An 11,564-nucleotide genomic window follows, 5' to 3' on the forward strand; every position below is an offset into this window, starting at 1 on the left:
TTATATCAAAATAAGCATTATAATTTTTGCTAGGATAAGAATGGTGCATATTCTATGACTGAATCTATAGGAGAAATAAACAATATCGAAGCTGTTGACTCTTATGCACATAATGTGCTTCATTGAAGAAACGTTCTCCTACAATTGATAGTAAATTTTATATTAAATACTAAGCCTTTCGAAGACAAAATACATTTGTTCACTTCTGAGAAACAATAACAAAGTGCAATGCACTTGCTGCTGTTGCTGCTGCTATGATAACCTTGGCTGCCCCTGTCCCTCTGATTCCCATCCTTCTGAGCACTGTCATTTTAGCCCTTATTCATCCATTTGCTGCTAGATGACACTACGGGAATAAAAATGAGCTCTATGGCATTTAGAACATAAAGGTCATACGAGTCTTTAAAACACATTGTGTGATCTAATTCCCTTAGTTTACTTCCCATTAGTCTTTTAAAAATAATGGTTTTAGATTTAAATTTTCCATCATTTGTCCAGGTCTAACCTGTTGTTATTTCTGAACTCTTTGACATAGTCAATTTAATCCTTTTCTCCTGTGCCAGTCAAAACCCCAAAATGACTGAAATGATAGTATCAGTTTTGGGATGATGGCAATCACCATTAAAAGAGGAAATTAATTTATATTTGAATGGGATCCATTTTTTTAAAGTACAAAAATCAGTACTCTCTCACTTCTCAGCAAAAAAAAATTATTTCTGAAATAGAAAAGTTCCACCCAGACTTCCTGGGCTCATCTGGCTTAATTGTGGCTGAAAGAAAGAATCACAGAGTAGATGTCCGTAGGGGAAAGGAGCACCTGGTTTTCCATCAGTTGAGTAGAAGTGTAAGTTTCGTAATCTCTATTTAGCCCATTGATTTAAGGACTGGGCTCCTCTCTTATACCTTAATGACATTTCTTTATTAGGCACTGGAGTATTTATAGAAAATAACTTCTACTTTTTCAAAAACAGGCCAAAATGAAGCTAAATAGGCAAACAAAATACTTGTGGTGAAACCAGAAAATAGGAGAGACATTTCAAGTACTGTAACACCCTGGAATTGTGGTAAAAGCTTTGCCATCTAGATTCTTCACCTGAAGGGGGATGGATATCAGAAAGAGAGAATGTTTTCCATTTTTCTCTTAAAATCAGGCAGTGCCCTAAACTTATGAGTGGGAGATGTGAGAATTTCAAATAATTAACAATCTGGACTGATGATATTCAGTATGAACAACCAGGATTCTTTGAGGAAGACAGAGCAGCCCATTGACCTAGAATAGAAGTCTGCAAACTGCAACCAGTGGTCCATGTCTGCTCTGCTACCTATTTTTTAAATTTTACAATATTTTACTGACAAAAATTGTGTATATTCAAATTGTGTATAGAATGTGATGGTTTAATATCTATGCACATGGTGCACTGATTTCCACATTAATTAACACACTTTTCAGCACCCCTACTTATTATTTTGTGGGGAGAGGTAAGGATGCCTAAAACAGCGGTCTTATCAAATTTCAAGTAAACAACACAGCATCATTAATTGTAGTTACCATGCCACGCGTTAGATCTGCAAAACTTAATCATTTTTAATGGAACATTTGTACCTTTGACCAGCTTCTCCTCATCTACTCTGCCCCTTCCCCACAGCCCCTGGGAATCAGCCTTCAATCTTCTGCTTCTATGAGTTCAAAGTTTTTAGATTTCACATGTAAATTAGATCATACAGTATGTATCTTTCTGTATCAATCTTATTTCACTCAGCATTATGTTCTCCAGATTTCCTTCTTATAACTTAATAGTATTCATATGGCGATGTGTGTGTGTGTGTGTGTGTGTGTGTGTGTGTGTGTGTGTGTGTAATCTCATTTTATTTATTCATTGGTAGATACTTGGGTTGTTTCCTTGTATGGGCAAAAGTAAATAGTGCTGCTTTGTACCTGGAATTGCCAGTATCACTTTGAGATAAGTTTTCATTTCCTTTGGATATATACCCAGAAATGGGATTGCTAATCATACGACAGTTCTATTTTTCAGGTTTAGAGGAATATCTATAATACCTTTCATGAGGGCCATACCAAGTTATGTTCTCACCAACAGTGTGCAAATGATCCCTTTGCTCTGGATCTGCACCAACAATTGTTATTTTTTGTCTTTTGAAAATGAGCCATCCTAAATAGTGTGAGGGGATATCTCACTGTGATTTTTGATTTCTATTTCTCTGATGATTAGTTATGTCGAAAAATCTTTTCATGTGTGCATTGGCCATTTGTATGTCTTCTTTGAAAATAATGTCTGTTTGGGTCTTCTGTCCATTTTTTAATGGGATTATTTGAGTTTTTAGTTTTTTACTATTGAGTTGTGTGAGTTTCATATATATTGTAGGTATTAGCTCCTTATCAGAAATATGGTTTGCAAATATTTCCTACCATTGTGTAGGCTGCCTTTTTTTTCTTTCATTGTTTCCTTTGTTACTTGGATCCTATTTAGTCTGACATAGTCCCATATGTTTATTTCAGCTTTTGTTGCTGCCATCTGTTCTTATTTTTTATGATATAAATTTTCTTTTTTAATATTTATAATTAATTAGCACACATCCATGCAACAATATAATGGGTTTCTTTAGGACATTTTCATACAAGCTATTTAGTATGTATTTAAATTAAAATATACTGAGTCTCAAAAATCACGAAACCCTTAGCAAGTGATTTTCCTTCTCCATGACTTCATCCTCTCTCTGTTAAAATAAGACCAGTAACAGTACCTATCTCAAAGAATTTTGGAAAAACAAATGAGTCGATATGTGACAAAACATATAGAATGGTGGCTGGAACATAGGAAGCATTCAGTAAACACTAGCTTTTAGCATTTTTTTCCCTTAAATTCTTTTATTGGTACATTTTAGGCCTACAATACATTTACATTTATCATTGGGTACTTGTACCTGTACATGATGTATCTTGGTTCTTATTTTTTCCCCATTCCCTGTCCTCCCTTCATGCCTTCCTCCCTTCCCTATTTACAAAGACTTCATTTCCAATTTTTTCTCTTTTTTTCCAATTTTTTCTTTTGTAATAATTTTTCCTTTCCCTTCTTTCCTCTTCCCCTTCCCCTCCCACTTCCCCTACCCCTTTGGACCTTTTCTTCCTATTTGAAATTATCATTTATTCATTTAGATCATTTTCATCCTTATTTACACTTTCAGTTGCTCACACCAGACAAACTATTCGGTATTTACATATTTGTGTCCTATTTATTTCACTTAAGTAATATATGTGTACCCATGTTTATAGCAGCATGGTCTGTAATAGCTAAATCTTGGAAATAGCCCAAGTGCCCATCAACTGGAAACTGGATAAAGAAGATGTAGTTTTTGTATAAAATGGAGTGCTTTTAGCATTTTTGTGTCAAAGTTTTCCCTGAGCTTCTTCATTCTGTGCAATAGCCCATGAGGCAGGTTCTTGGGTCCCCATTTCACCAGGGCCCAGAGTGGTTCAGCCACTAGTCCAACACCACACAGCTGCAGACTTCCATCTGCTTTTAAAATAAAGTTTTATTGGCACACAACTGTACCATGTGTCTATGTATCATTTAGGACTGCCTTTGTGCCATAATGGCAGTGCTGAGTATTTGTGACAAAGACTATCTTCTTAAATCCTAAAGTTTCCTATCCAGTCCTTTTTAGAAAATGTTCACGGGCCTCCAATCTAGAAACCATGATGAAAAGAAAGGGTATCAGAAGCCACAGAGAGGAGGTTGAATTGGGGCTTCCTAATCCTGGTTTTTAAAAATGTCCCTGCAGTGAAGAATCCCGTATATGCTGAACTTGTAAAATAGCATCTATGGCTAGGAGCAGGTACAGTCAGTAGATGCACAAAGTAAAAATCTCCAAATGAGGTTTACAGGACAATGGGATTGGAAGAGATATAAAGTTTGTCTTACAGTCTAGGCAGAGTGCAGGGTCATTTGAGCAGTACATAGGTTGCATTTTCCAAAAGAGTTGCTGAAAGAGGCCCCATCCTCCTCCCTGTGTGATGCTGCCAGTCCTTCCACGGAGAAACGAGGTTTTGAATCTCCGCAGGTCTGCAGTGACAGCAGAAATCACTCTACGGAACTTCCGAGAGTATGACATGGAGGCGACACGGATTTCACCTGGTCCTCTTGGGACACTTGCTCCTGGGACCCAGTCACCATGCTGTGAGGAAGTGGCAAGACCTCACAGAGGCCAGGCCTAAGTTTCTTCCCTAACAGCCTGCCAATGGCCCCAACATGTGTGTGCGTGAGGCCCACAATTGCTGTAGTCTCAGACATCGTACACTCCATTGTCGCAAGAGGCCACAAGCAAAGCCTGAGCCCAGTTACCAGGCAGATGGACAAGGCAAAATAATACTGATTTCCATTGTGTTGATGTGTGATTCACCGGGTAGCTATAGATTACCAAATAAGTGCAATGAACACAAAGCAAGAATCCAAAGTAAGTGGCTATTGTTTTTTAAAAAACCAACAAAAATAAGTTACAATATCGTACCCAGTTCTTACATTTACTTTTTTAAGTTTGAATAAGTGGCCCAAGATCTCTTACCTTTCCTAAGCTTGCTATTGAATTAATAAGATCCTGCTTTCTGTAAGACAAATGGCAAAAGACAGAAGGGTGAAAAACTACACATCATGTTCAAAATGTTATCCATGCATTTAATTCAAAAATTAAAAATGTTCTCCATCTTTCCATGTGCCTTTACCCTAGGTTGATAGGATGGACTCACATGATATTGAATCCTAAGGATGCTATTTTCATTTTCAAAAGTAATCTCACAAAATGACCTCTTTACCTTTAACATTTTAATTCATCTACTTCTTTGCTGATACAGTCACATATGTCCTAGGAACCTCACAGATCTTGCTAAGTCCCTCTGGCATGTGCCTTCACCTAATTATGGCAACAGCTTCACTGGCCTCTCATTCATTTGGATGCAGTGAGATGCATGATTTAACAGGGCCACATTCTTGAGCAAATTCCATTCTCCAGTCAGCCCAGGGGCAGCTGCTTGAGCATGTCCAAGGAGGCAGAATGGCCAGCATTCGCCACCTTCATTCTCCAAAAACAAAATTCCCTCCCACTTCATCATCACCCCTCTGGCTTAAACATCTACTCCTTCCTCTCATTTATGTAACTCCTGTCCTTACTCTCCAGGATCTGAGAATGTTCTGTCCTTTCTCTTCAAAGTCCTAACCTTCAGCCTTCTTCATGAGTCAACTTCTTCCTACCATCTGTGAGACTTTCCTCATAAATCTTTGTCTCTCTCTCCCTCCCCCCCTTTTCATCCAGCAACCCCCTTTCTTTGTTCTTGGCCCTCTACCTGTACACATTAATGAAAAAAAATTCCTGCTCTAAAGATTAACTCTCCCTTGTCATTGCATGGCTTTAGGTATCTCCCTATCTTCCTTTTTCAACCAAGTTCTTGAAAGAAAATCCCTTGTTCATTTCTCATCTGTTCCTTGTTCTACTGCAATTTGAATGCTGCCCAGTTGACTTTATTTGTTATGGTTGCCAGTGATCTCTGAAATTATTTTCAGTTCTTATTGAGCTAGACTTTTTGTAAGGCTTTAGAGATTTTTGACCATTTCATCCTTTGGGAAAAAAAAAATCTCTTCCCTGATTTGCAAGTCACTCTCCTAATTTTACTTATTTTCTTTCCTCCTTCCTTCCTGCTTCTTCTTTCTTTTCTGCTTTCTCTCATTCCTTTCCTCCTTCCTTTTTTCCCCTTCCCTCTGTCCTTTCTACCTCCCCCTCCCCTTCCTTTTTCCTTCTCTCTCAAAAATATATACTGTATAGGGTAAAAATTGTCACAAAAAGTAGGCAGCAACCAGCAATTCCGGGTTGATTTAATGCAGCAGCAAAACCCTCAGGCACTCTCTTCTTTCTCCTCTGCTGGTCTCAGTCAGCTGTTGGCTTTTCTTTCCATGCCTGCTACTCCAGTCTCAAGATGCATCCCACAACTGCTTTATAATTATTTCATCAAACATTCACTTTGTGAAGCAAAAACTAGGCAAATCCTGGACCCATTTATAAGAGCCATGAAAATAATACAAGCTCTTCTATGTCCCTTTGTTTCTTCCTGACTAAGACTTCATCATAACTTTATGTATTATTGCTATAGAGAAAATGTCCATGACTGGCTTTGTCTAATCAATATCTGCCTTCCCAAGGGAAATGGCAGGGTAGCCCAGGGTAGCAAGGTTCTGTTAGTGGCACCAGCAGAAAAGAAAACAAGCCTGGCTTCATCCTTCTGACTCTCTGTCCTCAGTCTTCTTCAGAATGTTCTCTTGTATTAGTGCTTAAATGATCTTCATTGGAATTTCTTTGTTGGACTAATATTCTCTCTATACTCTTTTCCCAGATAAACTTATTCATGCTCACTGTTTCCATTATACCTTAAAAATCATCAATCCTTAAATCATTTTCCCTAGTCTGGCTCTGTTTTCTCACCTAAATACATTTGTATTTATATCCACCCAGAGAATTTCCTGGCATTTCCACCAGGATTTTCTACAGACATCTCCAAGTCAACATGTCAAAACTGGAATTCAACATTTCCACTCCCAATGCCACTCTTCATCTAACACTTAGAATTCTCTCTGTTGGTTGTGGCACCATTCCATAACTCCATACCCAAAGAGACAATCTCCGCCATCTTGATGCCTTCCTCTTCCCTACCTGCTATGCCCACTTCGTTATCATTTCCTGTCCTCTACTCCTGAACATCTCACAAACCTGTAGCCTTCTTGGGATCCCTACTGCCACTGCCTATCCCATCTAGCTTCACTTCCTAGTGTCTTCTTGTCATGTCAGACTGTATTTCATCTGGACCTGCTTGTATGGATGAATATAGAACATTACATTTTGGATTTTTGTTTGAACATCTTTCATCAAAACTTATGGGGCATTCCCTTCTCTCCTTTCCCCTTCCCCTCCCACTTTCCCTACCCCTATTTCAAATTATCAATTATTCATTTTAATCATTATTTACACTTTCAGTTTCTCAAACTAGAGAAACTATTTGGTATTTACACAAATGTGTCCTATTTATTTCACTTAAGAGTATCGCCTCAATGTGCATCCATTTAGCTATAAATGTCTCTAGTTTCTCATTCCAATAAAAGAATTTAAGCAAAAAAAAAAAAAAAAACCTTATGGGGCATTAACATACAGGAGAATCTTCTTTTTTCATTTTTGAACCCGTTGCAACTACGTCAAACTGGTACTTCGCTCTATAAAAGTAAGTTTAACTCAGCTGGCCAAACATATGTAAACAAATGATAAATGACCCTACCTCCCTGCACTGGGCCTTCTTTCTCAACTCAAGGTAAGATATTATTTGTCTGACTTTTCATTGGTTTGTGTTTATGATACATAATATTTACATTTGTTTGGGGGAATAGGTACACATATAAATCATACTTTGAACATTTCTAGCCCTTCCCCCCACCCTATCCTTTTCCCCCTTACCCTAATGCTATTCCTCATCTCCAGCAAGTTTACTTCCTTCTTTCCTACCAGCTCTCCTTTATTTTATTCTTTAATGTTTATATTTTGGGTTTCTTATGTAAAAGAACCTAATGATATTTAATTTTCTGTATCTTACTTATTTGACTTAACATTGTAGTCTCAAGATCCATCCATTTACCTGCAAATGACATGTATTCACTCTTCTTTATGACTGAATAAAATTTCACTGTGTATATATAACTGCATTTTCTTTATCCATTTATCTACTGGTGGGCACATAGGCTATTGTGACTGGTCCTGCTATAAACATGGGTATGTACATATCACTAAAATATGTCATCTTTAACTCTTTCAGAAAGATTCAGATATTTAAAGGAAGAGCATCTATCACTTATTTCCTTTGTAGCATCTCAAAATACAGAATACACTGCTCTCTACTCTGGCAATGATGACAAAAGCATTCAAAATATTAATAGATTAAATAACCTCTTAAAACAAACAGGTATGTTCCACTGTCAAGAGGGGATATGGCATTAATTAATTTTCCCATTTTGTATTCAGTTTCTGTCAATCTGCAGAGCATGTGGGCTCCCCAGGGGGTCACCATCAGAGGTTAATCCTATAGAATACAATCTTGCCTCTAATCTGCTCTCTGGGCCCTGATTCTATGATTCTGAGGTAAACAACCCCATAAAATGGGGAAAGGGAAAGTTCCACTAGTGATGATGTACTGAAATGATTATTTGGCTTAAAATGTCAGTTTTAGCAACATAAGATTAAGACTCACTATTTCAAAGTTTCAAAAGTATGCTTGCTCTTTGGAAACGTTAATAAAACAAAATATTCCTTTGAATTTGGGTCAAAAGTTGAAGGTGTAGTATCTGTGATTATATCAGAAACACTAGAATGAAACATAAAAACTGAGATATTTATTTCTTCATTAGAATTCTCAATATAATAATTTTTTCTAGAGTGCACCCCTATAGTTAAACTAAGATAAAAATTTTAAAAATAATAAAATAATTCATCATACCACATTCAAGTATTTTGATTAAGATGAGAAAAAAATTGCTGATTTTGAAGAATACATAGTGGTTCCAAATAAATTGTTATAAGTAATAAATAAGTCATCACTTCTAAGTTCTTAGTCCTATTCTATTGGCCTTCTTTCTGCTTCAAATATTTTACACTTGAAGTTCTCATTTTTTCTCATAAATGTAGCTCATAATTCTCAAGACATGAGGAACAATGTACCTTATATTTATATAGTGTTTCTTATTCTACAATGTCCTTTGTAATCTATTTCATTACATCTAGGATACAGGTTAGTCTCCTGAGATAGATAAGCCAGATATAATTTCACAGATGAGAGAACTGTCACCTTTATGCAAGATCATATGGTTAGTAAAAGAACCCGAAAAACTCCAAAACCTCTGATATTTAGTCTAGGATTTTTTGAAACCCGTCAACTATTCCAAACTCAAAAAATAAATCTCCCTCTGCTTTTTATGAACCACCCTTCAGATTCACCGGGATGTCAAAAGCATAAATTGCTTGCAGATTTTTGATTACTCCTTTCTTTTTGCCATTTCAAAACTGAAATGGCAGAACTTGGGAAGGTGTCCAAGTTTACTGCAGTCAAAACTTTACTTCTTGGGACTCGAGAAAGTCCAGTCAATTCTGGCAAAATAAAGAAAACTGTTATTCCTGTAAAATTCATAAGACAAATGAATTTTTTAGAACTTGCAAAGATGGCAAAGTTATAACTCAGATCCTACATTTCAAAATGTATCAGAAGTTTTCTGCTTCTAGCCAACACCAAGTAACCTGTACCTACAACTATGGAACTAGACAAAAGATAAGAAATGATTGTTTTCTGGTGTTAGAAAACAGGCAGCATAAATGTGTGGGCTCAGAGAAAGAAGGATTAAGATGTGCCTCACAGTCACTCTAGCTTTTTCTCCAGGAGGCGTTGTCCAAACCACAGTAAGATGGAACCAAACAGGCAGTACAGAAGTCTCTATGTCCCATGGAGGTGAATGGCTAGCGCTGGGCCACTGAGGTACTTGATATTGTACAGCGATAATGGAGAGAAGGGAGCTCTACAGAAAAGAAACTCCAGAATTTTTCACATGGTTTCTCTTAGTCTCAAATCCAAAATAAAAATCTGTATGCCTGGGGCAAGAATCCATAAAATGGAGAAAAGAAAACTACTAAGGAAAGAAAAATTGCTGGAGGACATTGACTTGAAGAGCTACTGGAGCTCAACTAGCTGGAAGACATTTGAATGCTGATCAACTGGAGATATTCAATAACTCTGCATTCAGTGGAGACCCTGGAAAGCCCAGCCTAATCTACTCTTACAGTAAAAACTACTCTAAATGTGTTCTAACAAAGCTTAAAAACAAGCCTTGAATGAATCAAGCTTAAGTAAATTAAGTATGTGATAGAACAAAACTCAACGCCTATGAAAGAACTTACTCAATGGCACAGCATATGTAATATCCAGCACATAATAAAAAATTACTAGACATGGTGAAAAAGCAACAAAATCCAATGTGTAGCAGTAACAAAAGTCAGCAAATAGAAATTTTAAATTGTTTATTTTAGCACTATGGGATAAATCCCAATTTGGGGGGTTTCAAAAGTTTCCCTGATTTTCTTTTTTGGAAACGCTATTTTCCAAAATAGATAAAGTGATAAGAGAAAAATTTTTTAAAGAGTAAAAAACAAAAATATGGCACTTTATTTACCTACAAGGAAAAATAATAACTTTGACCTCACTACGAACAATCTAAGTCAGGCTATGTTAAATTGGCATGTTTAAAGTACTGAAAGGAAAAAGAAGAGAATTAAAATCTACTGAAAATGTCCTTTACAAACAGACATTTTACAACAAACAAATATGGAAAGAATCCATCACCAAGAGGCAAGCATTGCAAAATATATTAAAGGCAATTCCTTAGACTGAGGGGAAATTACACTAGATGAAAATTCAGTCTACCCAAGTTAATAGAAAGTTCTACAAAGAACGAAATGGAGAAAAAAATACAAATGAGCTTTTTCATTGCCTGATATCAGAAAATGGAAGTATACATTTGTAAAGTATGTGTCCGGATAGATAGATATAGATATATAGATACATTCAGTGTATAAGCCTCCCTGGCTCCACTCCTGTCCCATTACAATACATTCTTTATACAGTAACTAGAATCACCCTTTTAAAATGGGAGTTCTTATCATTGCAAATCCCTGCTGGGAATGCCACAGTGACTTCAGAAAGCGCTAGAATAAAACCCCAAATATTTCACAGGCCCCACAGAGCTTTGTAACCTGACCTCTGGCTGCTCTAACTACCACTCCATGCAAGCCACTCTGGCTCTCTGTTGTTTCCAAAAGCCTTTAAGCATGCATTTGTCTGTCTTCTGCTTCTCTATCCCTGAAATTACACAGCTCTCCCCCTGAGGTCACTCAGATTCTGATAGTTTATCTAGAGAGTTCATCTGTGGCCATTCTTCAGAAAAGAACAAATGCCTGCTCATGTCACTTCATCTTTTTTTTACTTTCATTGATTGCATCTATCCCTACATGCTTTATAACATTTGTTTGTTTATACTGTGTTTCCCACTGGATTATAAGTTTCATGAGGTCATGCATTTTGACTTTTTTGTGTACTGCTAGTCCCTGGCACAAAAGAAACACCAACATATATTTATTGACTGAGTAACTGACCTTTTGCAAGTATATCAATATTAACTTGACATTTAACCTTACTGTCCTTTTGAGGTGTCAGGTATGGTGTCCCAGTGATGGGAAAGCTAATACAAAAATAAATTTAAAATTCAATCACTAGATTCAGTCAATAAACTGGAAAATTGGTTCTCAAATCCAAGTCTTTGGACATCAGTGCCCATGCTCTCTCCACTACAACAGAGATCTTACCATCGCTGCACATTTAAATCTTCCAGTGGGCATCCACAATCGATGATCCCTGCATTATACTACCTCACCCTTCTTATGGTTAAAAACAGTTAACCAAGGCTGGGGATTTAGCTCAGTGG

Source organism: Heterocephalus glaber, unplaced genomic scaffold (genome assembly GCF_053883595.1).
Source record: "Heterocephalus glaber isolate CG9 unplaced genomic scaffold, H.glaber_assembly_v1.0 deba00001538, whole genome shotgun sequence".
In the NCBI taxonomy this organism is placed as follows: Eukaryota; Metazoa; Chordata; class Mammalia; order Rodentia; family Bathyergidae; genus Heterocephalus; species Heterocephalus glaber.